Source organism: Budorcas taxicolor, chromosome 23 (genome assembly GCF_023091745.1).
Source record: "Budorcas taxicolor isolate Tak-1 chromosome 23, Takin1.1, whole genome shotgun sequence".
In the NCBI taxonomy this organism is placed as follows: domain Eukaryota; kingdom Metazoa; phylum Chordata; class Mammalia; order Artiodactyla; family Bovidae; genus Budorcas; species Budorcas taxicolor.
Window position 1 is genome coordinate 21,601,227 of NC_068932.1, and position 23,017 is coordinate 21,624,243.

The 23,017-nt window shown below is 45.1% G+C and overlaps 1 long non-coding RNA gene across 1 annotated transcript; it reads right to left on the reverse strand.

Annotated features, from left to right (window-relative positions):
• Positions 1–241: 241 nt before the first annotated feature.
• LOC128067808 (uncharacterized) lies at positions 242–18,424 on the reverse strand. Its single transcript, XR_008201428.1, has 3 exons — positions 18,216–18,424; positions 17,073–17,143; positions 242–357 (listed from the first exon to the last, which is right to left on the reverse strand). It is a non-coding gene; the product is annotated as an uncharacterized LOC128067808 (long non-coding RNA).
• Between the last annotated feature and the right edge of the window lie 4,593 nt (positions 18,425–23,017).

Consider the following 23,017-nt stretch of genomic DNA (forward strand, 5'->3'; position numbering starts at 1 on the left):
ATAACTCCACTGTGGTGATGCTGATCCAGTGTCCAAACGACACATACCAGACCAGGAATCCTCTCTCTTTCATCATTTATTCATCTGACAGATTAATCCAGTCCCTTCTCTCTGCCAGGGATGTAATGGAGACTAAGCTGGAAGTTACAGTCCTTTGGTGAAGATAAACAGTCAGATAAACAAATCATAGTAAAGTGCAACAGCATCAGAGAGGCAGACAAGCTTTCTAGAAATAACAGCAGAGGTTCAGGACACAGGGGCAGAGGTCCCCCAGGTCTGGGAAGTGAGTTTTCAGCTTGCATCTCACGGTTGTGGGTGGAGGACAAGACCAGATAAAGAGAAACAGTTTCCCTCCAGCTGTTGTAAAGGTGAAACAGTAGGTGTAAGGCTCCTGCAAGGCTCAACACACTATCAATGCTCTATCAGTTCTTGCTGGTACCTGAGGGAATCTCCCCAGATTCCCAGGCCTGAGTTCAGGGTTGCCATTACCACAAAATACCACAAGAGGGAGCTGGTCCCCAGTTATTTGTGCATTCCTGCTCCTGTCCCTGAGACAGCAATGGAACTTCTTCGCATTACTGCTGCTGCTGCTGCTAAGTCGCTTCAGTCGCGTCCGACTCTGTGCGACCCCATAGATGGAAGCCCACCAGGCTCCCCTGTCCCTGGGATTCTCCAGGCAAGAACACTGGAGTGGGTTGCCATTTCCTTCTCCAATGCTGGAAAGTAAAAAGTGAAAGTGAAGTTGCCCAGTCGTGTCCGACTCTTAGCGACCCCATAGACTGCAGCCTACCAGGCTCCTCCGTCCATGGGATTTTCCAGGCAGGAGTACTGGAGTGGGGTGCCATTGCCTTCTCCATCTTCCCACTAAGGACTGGTTATTTACACCTTACAAAGCTGTTACAAAACACCCTCAGACACCTGCAGCCCCTGCCAAGGCCAGTGTGTGCCTGAGTCTATGTGGCTCCTGACAGCCTTGTCCTGGTGTTTTCTCTTAAAGCCCAGAATTTGTTCCTCTGAATTCTTACCATCTCAGAATAACTCCCGTTTCCCAAAATAGTCACCAATTATGTTCTTTTCATTCTTTCTGGTTCTTCCCACCCACACTAGACATCCCCAGGGCCCATCCTCCCTCCTTCCCAGCCCCCTTCTCTCTCCCTCTCTCACCCATGAGGGCGAGAACCTGACCACCGAGGCCTTGGAGCCATCTAGGCCAGCAGAGGTTCGTTTTTCTGCATCTGTCAACCACCACCATGTCCCCAGTCTCTCTCCAGAGGGGATGAAAAAGCACTCTTCCACAAATATCCTTCCTCAGTTAGGAATGCACTCTTTGTTGTGAACCCCACAGTCTCTGCCCTGATGGATAGGATTTGATCTACCTGCTCTGGAGTGAGCTGGCTCTGTTGTTCAGTTCTCACTCTGTGGGTGGCCTTGGGCAAGACCATCTCCATGGTCATCACCCATGAAACAGATATGAAAAGAAGATCTAACATCTTCTTGTAGGATGTTACTTGTAGGGTGATTGAAAGGAGCAGGTGTTCCCTGCTCAGAGAGAGGAATATTCACAGAGAAAGGAATATTCACAGGCGACCTTATTGCTTTTCTCCCCTGTCCCATGGAAACTTTTTAAACACACCCTGAGATTGACATACAGGTAAGTCCCCCAAAGGAGAGGGGCCGTTTCCTGACAGATGGCTTCGAGCCAAAGAGATAAAACGTGGGTTCAGTTGGGGGCTGGCAGGAAGTCACTCTGTTTTAACTTTCTCCCGGGAGGAGTCTGGTGAGGCTGAGGACTGACAAGCACAGGACCTGATGAGGTCAGAAAAGGGACAGCAGAAGGATTTCCAGGGAGAGGAAGCACAGGCATGGGTGGACGTCACAGGTCAGTTGTCCCTGCAGCGGGGGGGCGGGGGACAAGACCTCAACCACCTGTGCCCGGCTCAGTGCCAGGCACATTAAGGGAAGCCTCCTGGGGTCCGAGTGACCAGAGCCTTCACCCCCATCTGGACCGTCATAGTCAACTGGCTTAGCCCCCTTTAGAAGATGACAGGCAGTCCAGAGACGCCCCACATGGACTGCAGTTTGCCCCTCAGTGAAACAAGAGTTGGATCTGTTTGACAGTTTTGAAACTGTGTTCCTCAGAACTTCTCAGAGACAAGGAGCCAGGGAGAGGGAGATGAGGTGGACTACCAATGCTCAAAGCCCCCTCTGTCTACTTCACGAGAAAAGCACAAAAAAGACCATGTTTCAGAATGAGAGGGGCGTCCCTGGTGGCTCAGTGTTGAAGAGTCCACCTGCCAATGCAGGAGACACGAGTTCTATCCCCAGTCCGGTATAATCCCAGGTGCTGCGGAGCAAAGAAGCCCAAGCGTCATAACTGCTGAGCCTGTGCTCTAGAGCCTGGGAACTGCAACTGCTGAGGCATGCTTGCCCTAAAGCCCATGCTCCACAACAAGAGAAGGCACTGCAATGAGAAACCTGAGCCGCACAACAAAGAGTCGCCCCCGCTGGACGCAACTAGAGAAAGCCTGCACAGCAAAGAAGACACGGCACAGCCAAAAATAAAAAATAAAGGGAAAAAGAATAATAGAAAGTCCATATGACTGATTTGTGTAGTTTAACAATTAGTTATAAAATGAGTATCCTGTCATGCAGGGCCAGTAGTAGAACAGTACTTATACCCCAGGGCCCCCTGAATACCCTTCCTTTGCCACCTTGGAGGCCCCAGACTTGATTTTAAGGAAGCCAGCAGGTCTGGTATAAGATGCAGGCTTTAGTGTTTGTGAGTGTGTGTGGTGTCTGTTTTAGCTGTGATGCAGGACCATGCAACCAAATCGGGCTCACACTTGCCCTTTCTCTTATATGTGCATTTTTCTTCCCTTCTCCACCGCTGCTGCTAGTATTTCCCCCTTTACCCCACAGACACTTACTATGTTGTATTTGGCCTGTGCCCTTGGGTATATGTGGTGGTGGTTTAGTCACAAAGTCTTCTCCGACTCTTGTGATTCCATGGACTATAGCCCTCCAGGCTCCTCTGTCTGTGGGTTTTTTAGGCAAGGATACTGGAGTGGGTTGTCATTTCCTTCTCCAGGGCATCTTCCCAACTCTGGGACCAAACAAGTATCTCCTGTGTTGTAGATGGTCTCCTGCATTGAAGGCAGATGCTTTACTGCTAAGCCACCAGGGAAGCCCTGTGTATATGTGTCTTTGAGAAATATATTGTGTTTTGAATGTGTGTACATTTTATTTTTTATTAAACTTTTTTATTTTGTATTGGAGTGTAGCTGATTAACAATGTCATGACAGTTTCAGGTAGACAGCAAAGGGACCCAGCCACACACATATATGTATCCATTCTCTCTCAAACTCCCTCCCATCCAGGCTTCCACATAACACTGAGCAGAGTCCTTCCCTGGGTTATACAGTAGAGAGAATCTGTGTACATTTTATATCTCTTTTTATTCTTTCCTTTTTACTGCTTTTAAGACTTACCCATGTTATTATATATTCCTCAAACCCATTGCTTCCAACTGCTGCCCATTTACTCCACAGAATGCATTTTTCATTCACGTCATGGTTTTTCTCATCCTTTCTCCTAATGATAGATACTTAGGGTAACTCCAGTTCTCTGCTGAAGTGAGTAACACTCATAGGTGTTTCCTCATGGACCTGAATTTGGGTTGCTCTCAGGCATAAGACGAGGAAGAGATAAGGCAAGGCAAGGCAAGCAGGTTTAGGATTGACTGGTTGAAATCATTTCAGTGGGCTCTTGGGTACAGGGGCTGCCCCTAGTTGCCTGGTGGCTGGCCCTGGGTGATTAGAGCAGGTGAATAGTGTCCTGGAGTGAAAGAGCCCAGAGAAGATGGAGTGGGGTATGTAGACTCTGGATTGATTTGTTAGCAGGTCAAAGGCGTGCTTGAAGGTGAATCCTTTACTAGCTCTAGGAATTGGCTGGCCCTCAGATGTAAGTCTCTCCAAGGTTAGCAAGGCTTCAGATATTAAAGCATCAGAATTAAAAGATATGCTTAATACTATGAGTTTGGTAGAACTTAGCTACAAAGTCAACTGAGCTGAGAAAAAATTTTAATGTGTTAATTTTGATTATAATTTCAATTATTTTACTGGTTGTTGGCCTATTTTCTATTCCTTCTTATTCAAAGCTTGGCATTTTATGTATTTCAATAAACATTTCTTATAGATATAAAATCTTATATTGGTATAAAGCTATTTCTAATAATTCTTTTACTTTGAACTTTGTTGCATAATTATGAAATTTTCAAACAAAGAAAAGAGAATAATATAAGAACATCTGTGTATCCACAATCCAACTTTGTCAAACCTTAACATTATAAAATGTCAACTTCAGAGGTTTTATTGAAAACTGCAAATACAACTGAGACTGCTGGGTGCCTCTCCTCTCTCCCACTTCACTCCTTCCCTTCCCAAAGGAAACCACAATCAGTAACTTCAGTTCAGTTCAGTTCAGTCACTCAGTCATGTCCAACTCTTGAGACCCCATGGACTGCAGCACGCCAGGCTTCTCTGTCTATCATCAATTCCCGGAGCTTACTCAGACTCATGTCTGAGTCGGTGATGCCATCTAGCCATCTCATCTTCTGTCGTCCCCTTTTCCTCCCGCCTTCAATCTTTCCCAGCATCAGGGTCTTTTCCAAGGAGTCAGTTCTTTACATCAGGTGGCCAAAGTATTGGAGTTTCAGCTTTAGCCACACTCCTTCCAGTGAATATTCAGGACTGATTTCCTTTACTTGGTTGGACCTCCTTGCAGTCCAAGGGACTCTCAAGAGTCTTCTCCAACACCACAGTTCAAAAGCATCTGTTCTTGGGTGCTCAGCTTTCTTTACAGTCCAACTCTCACATTCATACATGACTACTGGAAAAATCAGAGCTTTGACTAGACGGACCCTTATTGGCAAAATAATGTCTCTGCTTTTTAATATGCTGTCTAGGTTGGTTGTAGCTTTTCTTCCAAGGAGCAAGAATCTTTTAATTTCAAGGCTGCAGTCACCATCTGCAGTGATTTGGGAGCCCAAGAAAATAAAGTCTCACACTGTTTCCATTGTTTCCCCATCTATTTGCCATGAAGTGATGGGACCAGATGCCATGATCTTAGTTTTCTGAATGCTGAGTTTTAAGCCAACTTTTTCACTCTCCTCTTTCACTTTCATCAAGAGGCTCTTTAGTTCTTCTTCATCCCTTAGCTCTGTAAAATTAAATCAAGAGGTGTGTCCCATGTCCGCATCTGCATGGGAAATGCCAGTTTATCCTTAAAGACTTGCTGAACTGGCCCTGTCTTTTGTACAGCCTCCCCTGACCCTCTCTGGCCACCTCTACTCCACTGTGCTAGATTCACGCCTGTGCCCCACCCCAGGCCCCGCCTTGCGTACCCCCAGCCTATCTCACCCCTGTCTCACTGGGCTCGACACAGCCAGTGGCCAGAAAATCTCAGTGGAATTGAATCCAGCGAATCTGCCAAACTCTAACCCAGGACCAGTCCATTCTGCCCTCGCCTTTGGGTTCCAACCCACACAGCACTCCGGGCAGGTGGGGAGTTGAAACAGGCTTCCTGGCTCTCTCGCCCTCACAGCCCTTCAGAAGCCAACTTTTTCACTCTTCTCTTTCACTCTCATCAAGAGGATTTTAAGTTCTTCACTTTCTGCTATCAATAACTTAGTCATTATCATTCCCACGTACACTTTTGTACTTTCATTCCATTTTTGTGTTTCCTTAACTGTCATGTAATTTTGTTTTCAGGAAGTTAAAACTCAATAAATAGTATATGATGTACATGTGTGTATGTTAGTCACTCAGTCGAGTCCGACTCTATGTGACCCCATGGACCGTAGTCCGCCAGGCTCCTCTATCCAGGGAATTCTCCAGTCAAGCATACTGGATTGGGTTGCCATTCCCTTCTCCAGATATTGTACATGTTATTCTGTAACTTCTCTCTGGCTTCATAAACCATGTTCTGGAGACTGTGCATGTTAACAGATCATTTTAATTCCAGTTCATTTTAACTGCTGTGTAGAATTCCATCATGTGATTGTACTTCCCTTCCAGTCTGCTATTGATGGACACTTAGATTGTTTTCAACCTGTTGTTGTCAATGATAAAGTTTTTTTTTTTTTTTTTCTGGCTGTGCCACATGGCCTGTGGGATCTTAGTTCCCCACCAGGAATTGAATCTGGGCCACGGCAGTGAAAATGCCAAGTCCGAAGCACTGGACTACCAGGGAATTCCCTCAGTGGTGAACATCTGAACACATGTCTTCTGGTGAATGCAGGTAAGGATTTCTCGGGGGTGTACACCTGGAAGGGAAGTGGGCTATGTGCATGCACATCCTCCACTTAGACTAATATCTGAGTTTATACTCCCATCAATATGTGAGTTCTTCTTTCCCTGCTTCATTGACAACACTTGGTCTGGTCAGATGTTAAATAATTTTCCAGTCTAATCTTTCTAAATTGGTATCTCATTTTTTAAAAATTCACATTTCCGTGGCTTCTAGAATGGTTGCACATTCTTTTCTTTTTTAATATCTGTGGCATTAAGTTGATTTCTAGTGTTGTGTTAGTTTCTGCTATATACAGCAAAGGATCTCAAAAAGAGTGGATATAGGAGGCGATGGCCCCCCAGTCTAGCTCTTTTGCCTGGAAAATCCCATGGACAGAGGAACCTGGTGGGCCACAGTCCACGGAGTCGCTAAGAGTCAGACACGACTGAGCACCTTCACTTTCACTTTTCACTTTCCTGCATTGGAGAAGGAAATGGCAACCCACTCCAGTGTTCTTGCCTGGAGAATCCCAGGGACGGCGGAGCCTGTGGGCTGCCTTCTGTGGGATCACACAGAGTCAAACACGACTGAAGTGACTTAGCAATAGGTATATGTACCAATTTACATTCCCACCAACAATGTAGGAGGGCTCCCTTTTCCTCACACCCTCTCAGAATTTACGGTTTGTAGACTTTTTGATGATGGCCATTCTGACTGGTGGGAAGTGATGCTTCTTTGTAGGTTTGATTTGCACTTCTCTGAGAGTTAGTGATGTTGAGCATCTTTTCATGTGCTTTTTGGCCATCTGTATGTCTTCTTTGGAGAAATGTGTATGTAGATCTTCTGCCCATTTTGGGGGGAGTTTTGTTTGGCTTTTACATAGCGCTACATGAGCTGTTTGTATATTTTGGAGATTAATCCCTTGTTGCTTCATTTGCAAATATTTTCTCCCACTCTGTTGGTTGTCTTTTCATTTTGTTTATGGTCTCCCTTGCTGTGCAGAACAAACTTGGACATTCTTTCACATTTGCCTTGGCCATTGAGTTTGTCCTTTCTACTGGGCTGTTTGTTTCTTATTGATTTGTTGGAATTCCTTGTAAAGTCCTCTGTGCTCCAAGTCTTTGTAGGTGATATGCACAGTACATGTCCTCTCCCAGTCTATGCTTTATCTTTCAACCTTGCCTATGTCATTTCCATGTGTAACCTAAAATTTTGAACATGGGGAAATACATCAACATTTATATTAACAATTTGAGCTTTTATTCTTGGTTCAAGAAGTCTTGCCCTACCCGAAAGGTACTAAAAAAATTCTATTTTTTTCTAAAAAAATGTAGTTTTGCCTTTTATATCTTTAATACCTCTAAATTTTGTTTTTATATGATGTGAAATAAGAATCTAGTTTTTTCTTATATGGAGAGCTAACTAATTCAAACCATGCAATACCACCTCTGTTATAGTGTATGTATCTATAGATAAGTGAGTCTTTTTCAGGGCTCCTTAATTTGTCCCACTAGATTATTTACAAGTCTAATCTATAGCACGTAGTATTGATTGCTTTCACTATTTTTATAATCTTTGCTGTGACTGTAGTTATTTCCCCCTACTTTTCCTTATCATTTTCTCTTTAAACCAAGAATAATTTGGAAGTATTATTTTATTTTACAGACATAGGAAATTTTTAAAGCTTCTCTTTTGTTGTTAATTTCTAATTTTATTGCACTATAGTCTGAGACCTATATTTTTTATGCTGATTCTTTGAAATTAATTGAAGCTTCCTTTGTGATCTACTACAAGGTCAAGTTTTGCTAATATTACATAAATATTTCCAATTTTAAGGAATAAATTTCTCTACCTATACCTATTAATTTGAGCTTATTAATATATTGTTTAAATATAAGCTCTATCTTTGTTCAATTTTTATCTACCTAAACTATCAGTTTTGAGAAGGATCTGTTAAAAATTTCTAATTACCATAATTGATTTATCTATTCCCATCCCAAACCCAAGTTTTCTCAGTTGCCACTTACATAATTTAATCTATATCACTATTCGTTGCTATTTTATCCCTTGACTTATTCTTTTACAAATATATACGTCCCTCTTTGTCATTTATAATGCTTTTCACCTTAAAATCTTTTTGGTCTGATACAAAACTGCTACAGGGAGTTCCCTGGCAGTCCAGTGGTTAGGACTCGGCGCTCACTGTCGTGGCCTAGGTTCAGTCCTTGGTTAGGGAACCAAGATCCCACAAGCCAAGCCATGGTGGCACAGCTAAAAAAAAAAGAGAGAGAGAAAAAAACTGCTACAATGACTTTATTTTGATTGATGTTTTAGTTTATCTTTTTTCTCTTTGTTTTCAACCTTTGTGTCCCTTTTTAAAATAACATATTTTATTTCAATATATTATTTATTTTAATTTAATGAGATTCTTTTGATTTATAAATTTAACCCATTTATATTTAAGTTTATTTGCTGTTGTATTCAGACCCATTTCAGCTATCTTATTTCATACTTCCTATTTACCATATTGAATTTTTCTTTTTTTCTCCTTCCATAACTTTCACTGGATAGATTGAATTTTCTTTTTTGGTTTGAAAGTTATACATTCTATTTTCATTCTTCTGGTGTTACCCCTAGTTTATGTGTGATAACCCTTACTTGTGTTTCTTTTTCCTTATCAATTTTGAACTTATCGGTAGCTATATCTCTTCCTCCATAGAAAGCATGTGCTTGCCTCCCAATGGACTTCACAACCTTCCAGACATACAACCCTGTCATGTTGTATCATCTAGGATTTTAATGCTCAAGATACAGCTTTTTCTTTTTCTTTTTAGACTTATTTATCTAGACAAATATATACCTTACTCTATTCTTTAGTCAGCCTTCCTTCTGGTATCTTAAAGTATTAGATAAAGTATGTCTTAAAGTATCCAAAAGTATTCTCAAAGAGGGCCTTTGGGTAAGTAAATCTTCTAAGAACTTGAAAGCTTTAGAGCATCTTTATTTCACTTTTATGTTAAAATTTGAGTTCTAAAGTTCTTTTTCTTGCATTCTGTATTGCTACTGAGAAAGCTGATGTCACTATGATACTTGTTCCTAGTGGTTAGTGTGTGGGTGTTGTTTTTTATTTTATGTTTGTTTGCTTGTTTGTTACGATTCTGTAGAAGCTTTTAGAATTTTATTAAATTTTATTTGATAAATAAAATTTTTATTTAAATAAGAGATAACTCACACTTTATTAAATTTTACTATAATAAGTTCAAGTGATTAAAAAAAATCTATCTTGTTGGTACTCAGACTGAAATCTTATACTTTTCTCTAATTCTGGGAAATGCTGGGAATTCATTTACTCATTTTTTTTTCAACTATTTCCTTCCTTCCAGCTGTTTTTTTCCCCCTCCTCTTCTGGAACTTTCATTTTAAACATATATCTATCTTTGATATCTATTAACTTTACCCTTGTATTTTTCCTCTTTATTCCTTCCTGATACCTTTTGGGAGAGTTCATCAACCCTGTCTTCCAGTTTATGAATTCATTCTCAGTCTGAATCTATTCTGCCATCCAACTTTCATATTGAATTCTTTACTTCAGCTATTATATTTTTCATACTTGATAGTTTCTTTATATATTCTCATTCCCTATTTCAATTATAATTTTACAATTATTATATTATCATCCATGATCTGAGAATTTTATTATGATTAAAGCCAGTTCTTATTGGTCCATTCATTCTGCTTCATTTCATATAGGTTCATTTTTTTGCGTTTTCTTTTAGAGGTGTTATACTACTCAATGTCTTCTCATTTTTCTTATGAGCTCATGTTCCCCTGGTGGTTATGTACCTAGAGAGGGAACTACTACAATCTGGATCCTTAGTTTGGCTGCCACCTCCCCAGTGACCCTCCACCCCGCCCACCATGCGCCTAGGCAGGAGAGAATGTGCCTTTGGATGAGCCCATTGGGTTTCAATCTGGGTTCTGCTACTCCTGAAATGCCACTGTCCAAGGTGGACCTACCTCTCCTCAGGAGATTCAATGCAGGGTGGTTAACAGGAGGTGAGAATGCCTAGCAATGAGCTAGGAGGAGCCTGGGTCACTTTGATTATACCCTTCCTTGTGGGGTTCTGAGCTAGAATAGGCCTAATGAGAAGTTTGCTCGAGATTTGGAAGGTGGAAGTAAAACAGCTCTGCAGGAATTCTGCTTCTGAAGGTTGGTGTGGGTAGAGGCAGAAACAGACAGACAGACATGTGTCAGAGAGCTCCTTTTTTGTCCTTACTCTTCTTCATCCATTCATCTGCTGGTGGACACTTAGGGTGCTTCCATGTCTTGGCTATTGCAAATAGTTTATATCAGCTTTATTCATAATTGCCAAAACTCAGAAGCAACCAAGATGTCCTCCTTCATGAGGTGGCTGGACAAAGAAGCTCTGGTACCATCACACAATGAAATATCACAAGCACCTAAAAGAAGCTATCAAGCTGGCATGCTATCAAGCCATGAAAAGACATAGAGAAAACTTAAGTGCATATTACTAAGTGAAAGAAGCCAATATGGTTCCAGTTCTACAACATTCTGGAAAAAGATCAGTGGTTGCCTGGGGTTAGAGGGGAGGGAGAGATGAATAGGCAAAGCACAGGGGATTTTTAGAGTGGCCAAATCATTCTATATGATACTATCATTGTAGATTCACGACATGATACATTTGTCAAGACCCATGGAACCAAAAGAGTGAACGCTAATGCAAGCTATGATCTTTGGACGATAGTGATGTGTCGATGTGGGCTCATCAACTGTAACAAATGTACCACTCTGGAAGGGGATGTTGATAACAGGGGGAGGCTATGGAAGGAGAGGTAGGGGGTTTACAAAAACCCTCTGTACTTTATGTTCAATTTTACCGTGAACCTAAAACTGCTCCAAAAGTCTAATCAAAAAGCCATCATCATAATCCCCTGGATCTTTAGCAGGCTAAATGCTCTTGTGAGATTCTCCTTTCTCTACGTGAGACACTCTTCCTATAAATCCACTCTGCATGACTTTTTTGACTTGTGTAAAGAAGATAGGATGTGGGGGGATTATGATAGACCTTTATAAATTCACATTCTACTTTCTGCTTCATATTTGTTTAAATATCTTTGTTTCTCTTCATCAGTGAGATCTCACCTCCTGTGTGTTGTGCTTAGTTGCTCAGCGTGTCTGACTCTTTGTGACCCCATGGACTGCAGCCTGCCAGAATCCTCTGTCCATAGACTGTTCCAGGCAAGAATACTGGAGTGGATTGCCATTTCCTACTCCAGGGGATCTTCCTGACCCTGGGGTAAAACCCACATCTCTTGCATCTCCTGCATTGGCAGGTGGATTCTTTACCACTGTGCCATCTGGAAAGCCCTAAGATCTCGCCACATGCCAGCAATAATCTTGCCAGTTTCCCACAACTTTAGGTCAGGGTTAGAAGCCTTTACTTGGTCCCAGCCTCTTCTGCTGTCCGTCCTGTAGGGTATCAGTGGTTTATCCCTGGGGGTTTTGAATCATAATATCACAGGACACCATGGCCCAGCTGGTAGTGCCCAGGTTCCTCCCAGCCTTGTAGTCAACATGACTCTATGGATTGTCTCCCATAAGCCCTAGTGCGCTGGGCATTTGTATTGTAGGAGCTGGAGTAGGAGGTGGGGTCATTAGATGACTTTTTTTTTTTACATTGTGAAAGATTAAGTTCTCAGTTCCTTCACGGTGACTATGAGACACAGAAACTGCCCATAGCTCCAGCTTCATGCCCATCATCTCTGGTTTTATAGATGGAGGAAGAATGCCTGTATTTACCATGCCACCAAGGTCATGTTCAATGTGAGTGGGCTAAGTTCCTATATTCATTATAATTTCTGATCTTCTATATTCTTGATGCTCTGGCAGCTGGGGCCTTACTGACTGGAGAGATACTGCTCATTTCTAGGGTTAACCAGTTCTTAGAGATTACAAACAGGCAGTATGCCTTTATATATATATAATACTTTAAATTTTTTTTAATTTTTAATGTATTTATTTATTTTGGCTGTGCTGGGTCTTAGTTGCAGCCTGCAGGATCTTTAGTTGCAGTATGCAGACCCTAGTTCCCTGACCAGGGATTGAACCCAGGACCCCTGCATTGGGAATGCAAAGTCTTGGCACTGGACCACCAGGGAAGTACAGGGAATGTGACTTTCATATATATACTAACCAACCAGTCCATAGTCCATACTCCAAAACAACGCCCCTATCTGGCTCTTACACTCCAGGAGACAATGTCCCTCAGCCCTGATCATCTCAGGGCCCAGATACCAGACAACTACACACCATCCTAGATCCCAGAACCCACGGAGATTATTCAACTTTGCAAATTCTAAACCTGCTTATCATCCCATTGCCTTGCCTTTCCCACAGAAACCACAAGTCTTGTGCCCATGCTTTCCCTGGGCCCCTTCTGCCTCGTGAGTGACCCCAGTGCTTCCCCTTGTGGCCCTGTGTGGCAGGCATGCCCTCCTTTCTTGGGAACAGTAACAAATGATCTTTTCAATGGCAATCATCTCCTAACCAGCTGGCCTCATCACTCCTGAATAAAAACAAAATCCAAACAGTCCTCCATAGGAAGTAGGGGTGCTATTAGGGGGATATAGATGTTGAGTAGCCCCAAAATGACAAATGTCCACTACAAGGTGCAAAGAGACGCAGATAAAACCAGTTGAGAGAGAGAGTATGACACACAAGTGGGTAAGCTTGCTGACATCTGGGGATAATAACCCCAGTTATCACTTTCTGTATCTGTATCACTGTCTGTATCTAGCTCCTTATTAGGTTCAGCTTCATCCCTGCAACTTGAAATCTATGACAGGGACTTACCTGTTAAGAATCCGCCTTGCAATGCAAGGGACACAAGTTTCATTCCTGGCTGGGGAACTAAGATTCCACATGCCGCTGGCCACAGCTAGAGTTTGTTCATCACCATGAAGATCTTCTATGTCACAACTAGGACTGGATGCAATCGAATAAATAATAATTTTTTAAAGTGTATGACAGATTTGCTGCTGTTTCCTTCTAGTAAATCCTGCTTTGGTTCAGCAAGTTGAGCATGTTTCTGCTCCTTGCAGCCGGTGATTCCTCTCACAGGGAACTTGTTCCCACACAGATACGCCTCAACCTATGAAAAGGTTTTATCCCAGATGGTGGTCAACAACTGTCTGCCCAGGCACCTCCTGCCTCCCCCACCACCCTGCCCCCTTTGCATCCTGTCCTGTCCTCTGGCCTTCAAGATTTGAGGCCAGCGCACTTCTAGCCCTGAAGCTCCCTGCTCTTTTATTTATTTATTTATTTTAATTGGAAGATAATTACTTTACAATATTGTGACAGTTTTTGCCATACATCAACATGAATCAGCCACAGGTATACATGTGTGCCCCCCATCCTGATTCCCACTCCCACCTCCCTCCCCACGCTATCCTTCTGGGTTGTCCCAGAGCACTGGCTTTGGGTGCCCAGCTTGCCTCGCCCATGCCCTCCACCCGCATGCCTCACTCCCTGTGCTCGCTTCCTTCCTCTTCGCATTCAGCCCCTCTCACCTTGTCTGCTGAGCCCTCTTGTTTGTCTTCAGGGTGGGCTTTGCTCCTGCCAAGGCCCCGCCTTCCTCCTTTCCGCCACAACCCAGGCTGGCAGATGCTGGCTCCTAACTTTGGAGGTCGCCCTCCAGTCTTTCTGCCTTAATTTTCTAGCCTGGATTCCAGCCCCTGTGTTTAGGAACTGTCATCACATTTAATCCCGCCTGGGGGAGACCCCCTCCACCTCCCTAAATGGAAGGCATTCCATTACACAATAAAGAGTAGATTAAGTAGCTGTAGGGAAGTGTGAGAGAAAGTCTGTCAGAGTTGGGCTGGACTTGCCAAAACTTGGTGTAATGTGGGGACGCCATCAACCTGCCCCCGAAGGAAACCTGAGTTGAGGGGAGCCTGGGGCAAGTTAGGATGTTCCAGGTAAGAGGCCGGAAATGGTGTAGGGAGGCGCAGGGAAAGAAGGGCCTCCCATGGGTGGGAGCAGGAGCTTCCTCCTCGCGGCTGTCAAGGCAGTGGGTCATCAGGGTGTCCTACTGCTTTAGGGTGGGGTGGTTGGGGCCCAACTCAACTGTGGGTGGGGGAGGGGAGGGCGAGGGAGGAGGTTGGGAAGTGGGGGAGGACAGGGACCCGACAAGTGATTCGGCCTGAGGCCAGGAGCACCTGGACCCCAAGGGAAAGGCCCTCCCCCCAGAGATGAGGAGTTGGTGGTTCCTGGTGGAGAGGGCCTGAGCCTTGGGGCAGCTGGAGGACCCAGGACTGGCCGCCAGGAATATCCAGCAGGGCTGTCCATACTCAAGAAAGCAACTGAGCAAATCACAGAAGTGGCCCTAGTCAGGCTCTGAGAACTTTGGTCTCAGGGCCCACCTGCCATCAGGCCTCCTCCCACATCCCGTCGTCCAGAATGGACACTCCAGCCCCTCTGGCGGTCAATCAGGGCCGGGCCCAGCTTCCTTCCTCAGCCTCATCCCTGATGTCCTCCCCATCATGCGCGGAGGCCAGCCCTCCTCCAGCCTCCGGGGGAGCCCAGGTCCTGCCAAGACGAGCCACCTCGCCCCAGCCATGCCCCAGCTGGGACATTCCCTTGTCTCAGCAAGCTGAGGCACCTGAGGCTTCAATTAGTTCAAAGCCTTTCTGGAAGCAGGTGAGAGATGTAAACAAGTGTAAACAAGTAAGTGAGTGAGTCATCTGCCCTCCCAGCCCGCATGACCAGAATAGCCTTCCTGCAAAGGAGCCTTGGAGGGCCCTGGCCCCAGGACAGTGTCCACAAGGGGAGCAAACCGATGGTTGGTCACTGGAGAGGCTGCCGAGGAGGAAGGGGAGACTGAGGCAGGAAGGCTTGGACATGGTCGGGGCGGGGCGGAGGGTGTTGCAAAAATGACCCTGAGGCCCATTTCTCCGTGGCCAGAGCCTCAGCCTCAAATTTAGGGAAAGAAACAGGAAGTAATGTGTTCAGAGGGGCAGACAGGGTTGAGAGACCATCCCATCACCTCCACAGCCGATGGCTTGGAGAAGCAGCAGAGTGCAGGAGAGAAGAAGGGCAAACAGATGGGCTCTGGAGTCAGGCCTGAGCCTGAATCTCACAGCTTTGTGGCCTTTCTACTTTGTGGGACAATGACTTTACCCAATTACTTGACTTTACAATTTACTTTACCTTCAGAGCCTCAGTGGTTTAATCTGTGACGTGTGATAATAAATAGCAACTGATTCTAGATGCTGAAAGGCATCAACTCCATTTCTCAACTGTCACAGTAATTGTTGATACAGGAGAGAATCAGCAGTGGATGCTAAAACTATTGGGCAAGAGTTTATGGGGGGAAGGACAGTCTCAAAGCACCTCATTAATTAACAGAGCACTTATTAATTTCAAGGGGAAAAAAAGTAACCTTTGGCAGGGATCACATTAACTTCATGACCAAAGTTAACATAGCCAATAGTGGGACCAAATGACATCCTGTGCCCCCCTGATGGAGGCACCAGGGAGGCGGCAGCATCGCTCACTCAGCATCCTTGTCCAAATGCACAGACTGCATTTAACCATGAGAAAGCTGCCAGACATCCAAACTCTTCCAAACAGTCAATATTATAAAAGGCAAAAGAGGTGAGAAGAATGTTTGCAGATTTCAGGAGACTGAAGAGATGGGACAACTAACCACAACACGTAATTCCAGACTGGAACCTGCATTGGGAAAAAGCAAATGCTCTAAAAGACAGGATGGGGCAAAGAGCAAAATAGCTGTCCTAAGGATATGTGAGAAAATATCCTTGTTCTTAAGAGATATATGCTGCTGAAGTATATAGGGATATGACATTTGTATCTAATCCTCAAATAGTTCAGGAAAAAATATTAAAATAATTACAAGGCTTCCCTAGTGGCTCAGTGGTAAAGAATCCACCTGCCAAAGCAGGAGATATGGGTTTGATCCCTGATCCAGGAAGATCCCACAGGCTGCACAGCAACTAAGCCTGGGAGCTACAGCTACTGAAGCTGGAGCACCCTAAAGCCTGCGCTCTGTGACAAGAGAAGCCACTGCAATGAGAAGCCTGCACACCACAACTAGAGAGTGGACCCCGCTCACCACAACTGCACAGAAAAGACCCAGCACAGCCAAAACAATAACTAGGTTTTAAAAATTACAGCTGTGTGTGTATGTGCTAGAGAAAGGGACAGAGGAAAAAGCCAGTGCAGCAAAGTATTAGTTATCAGTGAATCTTGGGAAAGGCCACTTGGGGGTTTATTATACTATTCTTTTCGGCAGGCTTAAGATTTTTTCAAAATAAAAAGGTTGTTTAAAGAGAGTTACTGATTAACACAGTCTGGCATTGGTTTAAACCTTATTAGATGCTAGTTCCGGAGAAGGAAACGGCAACCCACTCCAGTATTCTTGCCTAGAGAATCCTGTGGACAGAAGAGCCTGGTGGGCTGCCATCTATGGGGTCGCACAGAGTCGGACACGACTGAAGAGACTTAGCAGCAGCAGCAGATGCTAATTCATATTTTTGTGAGATGGGTCCCAAAGTCAGCACCACCCCAAGCTCCCAGGGAAACCCAGGGTCAGGGTCCTCACCCTCATCTGACTTTCACTGCAATAGCCTACCTTCCACTTTTGTATCCACTCTTGGAATCATCCCAGCCCGAGCTGAGAGGCGGGGGATAGGAGGAGGTGGGCGAAGGGTATGAGGAAGACCGTCCTTCCTCTTTCCTCACCTCAGGAATTGTATCTTCTGAGAGTCTGGACAGATTTGTCCACATGGACTAAGTGGTTGGTGTTGAGCGATCTGCGAACAGAAAAGATACTGATTGAGAAGCAGGAATGCTCCTCTGGCTCAGCCTCCTGCCTCTTGGCGATGCCTGAACCTCCGAGTACCAGGAAGGGGAGATGCACGCCCGTCGAGGCATCACTCAGCCCTGGGAAAGCCAGCCCGAGTGTCAACACTCTGGCAGAGAGAAGTGCTAAAGCGCATATTTAAAGATGTCTGAACAGACTTGTTTGAGAGACAACTGGGGCTGTGAAGTAATCCGGATGTCTCCCCGTGTCTCGGTGTGGAAGGCAGGGTTTGCCTGCAGGCCTCTGACCTTTAATGTCTTTCTGTTATTGTTAGCATTTGACAGAACTTTGCTGAAGACTTGGGGATGACAGAAATCAACACAGAGAGGAGCTTATAATTGCTGCTAGAAGGGCTACTCATTCTTAAGACCCTGCCTGAAACAGAAATCAGTCCAACCTGGGATCTTCCAGGTCTAATGCCCGGGCCAGGGACATTGTGCTAGGTACAAACATTTCCCCCATAAACTGACCTCCTGTGACCCCAGTGGCCCCTGTGAGCCAAGGTCTACTCTCCCCAGTTTCCCCCAGAGTGTAAGCAAGAGTCCAAGAGCCAGGGGGCTGAGTCCAGGCAGAATAGGTCATAGTGGGAAACTAAAGTTCCAGGGAGAACAAGAACACAGGAAATCGAAGGGCTTCTGGCAGAATGATTCAGATCTGCAAAGAAGGATCTGAGGGAGAGTGATCAGAAAACGGAAGGGGAGGATCTGAATCCATCACCACAACCCAGCTTTCCCTGATACTTATCGACCATACCCCTGGCCCCTGACGGGGGTGGATGTCACACTGCAGACTGCGGACAGCGGACCCTCCTAACCAGCTCTATTCTTTAAGGAGCCCCCTCCCTTCCATGGAGGCATTGAGGAGCTGTCTTCACACTATCCTTGCACTCCTGGCTACCAGGAGTGATCAACCAAAGGAAGGGAGTGTGACTCTGACTGAGTTATTAGCTCCTTAACTGCGATTTTGCATACAGGTAACAGGAGACCGAAGGCCTTTGAAAAATCTGGGATCACTTTACTTACCCTGGGTGATACAAGCCTAGAGGTGTCAGCCTTCCCCATACTCCACACAAAGGTCCAATATGAAGGAACGAGGCCAACAGAGAGAGGACTGGAGCCCCAGGGACACTGTTGGTATTTCTCAGCCGAGTTGTTCCTGAAGCCTTTCCAGTCTGTTCATGTCAGTGATGTGAACGAATCTATGCCCACTTTTCTTCTTGGGCTACTTAGAGATGGACTTCTGTGATAGAAGGAGAAGAAATAAAGGAGTGAGGAAGAAAGGGTCCCTGATTAAAATACTGTGTGAGACTCCTTGTCCCCCAGGCTAAGCAGAATTTTTTTCTCATATTTAACTAGAGGGCTTCCCTCATAGCTCAGCTGGTAAACAATCTGCCTGCAATGCAGGAGTCCCTGGTTTGATTCCTGGTTTGGGAAGATCTGCTGGGGGAAGGGATAAGCTACCCACTCCAGTATTCTTGGGCTTCACTTGTGGCTCAGCTGGTAAAGAATCTGCCTGCAATGTGGGAGACCTGGGTTTGATCCCTGGGTTGGGAAGATGCCCTGGAGGACCACTCCAGGGTTCTGGCCTGGAGAATTCCATGGACTATACAGTCCATGGGGTCACAAAGAGCCAGACACAATTGAGTAATTTTCACTTTCACAGAGATTACAGTCTGGTGGTTGAAACTAAAGGTTGCATAGATTCAGGACTAGGGCAACCATTGGGTTTGAGATTCACTGATGGAAACAGAAAAAGAAAACTGTTCTGTTGAGATAAATAGAGACAAGAAAAAGAACCATATGGGCAGCTTGAGAAAGACATGATTTTTCCAATTCCTGAGGCCCAGTATGTTTCCTGCTATTCCTTTCTGTGACAATCTCTGAATTCCTACAATACCCTCTGTCTTAGACTTTTTGGGGTCTAAGTGACAGAAACTCACCCAGGCTAACTTAGGCCGAAAGGGTAGTTATTATAGGATAGATGTCTCCTGGAACCTAGGGACAGGTGGCACCTCCGACCCCAGGAGGACCTAGAAGCCCTTCTCTCTCTGGATCCCATGGTCTGAAGCATCTTAGTTGAGGCCAGCTTCCTTCAGTTCTCTGTGTGCACAAGGCTGAGCACGGCAGCTTCATAGCCCTTGAGTGTACACATTCAAGTGGCCACAGAGATGTCCTGATCACCCTTGTCCAAATGAGGAGAAAGGCTCAGGCCCAGTCTGGGTCAGTATCCACCTCTGCTCTGATCAGCCATGTCTGGCGGAGGGGAGGTCACACTGTACCCCAGCTTCTACAGCCTGCCTCTGCGGAAGGCTCAAGGAGAAGTCCTTGACCACTGTGTTATACCAAGCTGTTTGGGGTGGGTCTCCACTCACTGCCATCAGACAGAGTTGACGAAGGTGCTGATAGCCTTTGGGGCCTGTTTGCCCCTCACCTTTCCTTGTGTGTGGTTCAGCTGGATCAAAGGGCCAGTTCTTTGTAAAGGAGCACAGAGAACATTTTTCCTCACTCGATCATGTGAGCAACCAGCATTTGTGATGGTGCCAGCTGACTGTCCCACCCACCCCCTACCACAACTAACCCTGAAGGAGTACTGGCCAGTGGCATATTATATGAACTAACAGAGTGTTTTTTAGGCTTCCTTGATGGCTCAGTGGTAAAGAATCTGCCTGCAATGCAGGAGACCCAGGTTCAATCCTTGGGTTGGGAAGATCCTCTGGAGAAGGAAACGGCAGCCCACTCTAGTATTCTTGCCTGGAGAATTTCATAGACAGAGGAGCCTGGCAGGCTACAGTTCATGGGGTTGCATAGAGTTGGACATGATTGAAGAACTAACATATTATCTGGACCCATCATGCATCCTGTTAGGGTGGCTAAGAATCCTACAGAACATTCCATAGGCAGACTCCTGCCTAGCAGGTACATGACTTGCCCTTTCAGGAAGGGCAGGTACCAATGTTTTACCATCTAAGGACAATCCTGGAACCATACAGACTTAGCACTGAATGGAGAATTCTGGAAGTTGAACATGATTCTACAGATTTTACTAGGGCTGCAGGGGCTGAGTCAGCCTGAGTCCTGGGCACCTCTCCCATCCTGTGCTTAGGACTCTATAAGAAGTCAGTTCCACCCGGAGGCCAGAGTCTGCCTTCCTGAGCCCCTAGTCTGCTTGGTGGAGTCCCTGGAATATGCTTTTAATGTCTCCATTGTCCATGACTACTTGGCAGTAGGAAGCCCTGGATCTAGGGTGGGGATGGGGACTGTCTAATTGAGCACAGGCAGATTGAGGGCTCAAAGTGGGAAGGGCAGCCAGCTGTTTCCCATTCAGTGTTGCTCTTCTAAAATGAAAATATGACTGGCTTGCTCTCAAAGCAGCAGCACATAACTACAGCTACTATGATTGAAAGGGATAATTCAGAATTTAGAATAAAATATAAAGAAATGCAAACACTCAGGTGTGTCTGGATATCTCCCTCCCTTACTCATCTAGTACTGCCCTGTTCCCTATCACTAATTTTTTTCCTTTAATGTAAGTAGATTACACATTCCTAAATCACCTGGAGCGTTATCTTGGCTTGCTCAAAGCCCAGCCTCCCAGCCCCCATGGGCAGCTTCCTTTTAGCTTTGAGGCTTCATGCTGGCAGAGACACGTGACTGCATGAGTGCTTCTGCTGGCAGAGGATGTGTTCCGACAGGACACCTTATCGGTAATAAAAGCATCAGAGCAACAACCTAAGTGGCACAGGGAGGAAGGCACTGGCGAGGGGGCTGCAGCACGAACATATCATTAACTACTGAAGCGATGACAGGCTCCCAGGAAGGAAATGAGAGAGACTTGGGGAAAGCAGAAAGGGCAGGTTAGGAGAGGCAGGACCTCGGCCAGGTCGCTGGGTTTAACGTCATCGGTGAAGAGTCTTGTGGATTACATGTCTCCCATGAGGTGGGATGTGAGGAGGACAGGCACGTGACCTCTCTGGTCTTCTTCCTGAAACCCAGAGCCCCAGTCTAACCAGGAGAACAGCACCACCAGGCAAACCCAAATTGTGAGTCTCAAAATACCCAGCCAGTATTCCTCCACAGTTAGGGGCATTAAGAAAGCAAGAAATGTGTGAGAAGCTGTCACAGATCAGAAGAACTAAGATGCGACAACTAAGTGTATCGAGGTATCCTGAATGGAATCCTGGAACAGAAAAAGGACATTAGCGGAAAATCTAGTGAAACTGAATAACATGGAGTGTAGTTAGTTCAGTTCAGTTGCTCAGTTGTGTCTGACTCTTTGAGACCCCATGGACTGCAGCATGCCTGGCTTCCCTGTCCATCACCAACTCCCAAAGCTTGCTTAAACTCATGTCCATCGAGTCAGCGATGGCATCCAACCATCTCACCCTGTTGTCCCCTTCTCCTCCTGCCTTCAGTCTTTCCCAGCATCATGGTCTTTGCCGATGAGTCTGTTCTTTGCATCAGGTGGTCAGAGTATTGGCACTTCAGCATCAGTCCTTCCAATGAATACTCAGGACTGATTTCCTTTAGGATGGACTGGTTGGATCTCTTTGCAGTCCAAGGGACTCTCAAGAGTCTTCTCCAACACCACAGTTCAAAAGCATCAATTCTTCAGTGCTCAGCTTTCTTTAGAGTCCAACTCTCACATCCATACATGACTACTGGAAAAATCAGAGCTTTGACTAGACAGACCTTTGTTGGCAAAGTAATGTCTCTGCTTTTTGATATGCTATCTAGGTTGGTCATAGCTTTTCTTCCAAGGAGTAAGGGCCTTTTAATTTCATGGCTGCAGTCACCATCTGCAGTGATTTTGGAGCCCCCCAAAATAAATTCTCTCACTGTCGCCGTTGTTTCCCCATCTATTTGCCATGAAGTGATGGGACCAGATGCCATGATCTTTGTTTTCTGAATGTTGAGCTTTAAGCCAACTTTTTCACTCTCCTCTTTCACTTTCATCAAGAGGCTCTTTAGTTCTTCACTTTCTGCCATAAGGGTGGTGTCATCTGCGTATCTGAGGTTGTTGATATTTCTCCAGGCAATCTTGATATCAGCTTGTGCTTCATCCAGCCCAGCATTTTGCATGATATACTCTTCATATAAGTTAAATAAGCAGGATGACAACATACAACCTTGACGTACTCTTTCCCTATTTGGAACCAGTCTGTTGTTCCGTGTCCAGTTCTAACTGTTGCTTCATGACCTGCATACAGATTTCTCAGGAGGCAGGTCAAGTGGTCTGGTATTCCCATCTCTTTCAGAATTTTCCAGTTTGTTTGTTGTGATCCACACAGTCAAAGGCTTTGGCATAGTCAATAAAGCAGAAATAGATGTTTTTCTGGAACTCTCTTGCTTTTTCCATGATCCAGCGGATGTTGGCAATTTGATCTCTGGTTCCTCTACCTTTTCTAAAACCAGCTTGGACATCTGAAAGTCTATGGTTCACGTACTGTTGAAGCTGGCTTGGAGAATTTTGAGCATTACTTCACTAGCATGTAAGATGAGTACAACTGTGTGGTAGTTTGAGCATTCTTTGGCATTGCCTTTCTTTGGGATTGGAATGAAAACTGACCTTTTCCAGTCCTATGGCCTCTGCTGAGTTTTCCAAATTTGCTGGCATATTGAGTGCAGCACTTTGACAGCATCATCTTTTAGGGTTTGAAATAGCTCCACTGGAATTCCATCACCTTCACTAGCTTTGTTCATACTGATGCTTCCTAAGGCCCACTTGACTTCTCATTCAAGGATGTCTGGGTCTAGGTGAGTGATCACACCATCGTGGTTATCTGGGTCATGAAGATCTTTTTTGTATAGTTCTTCTGTGTATTCTT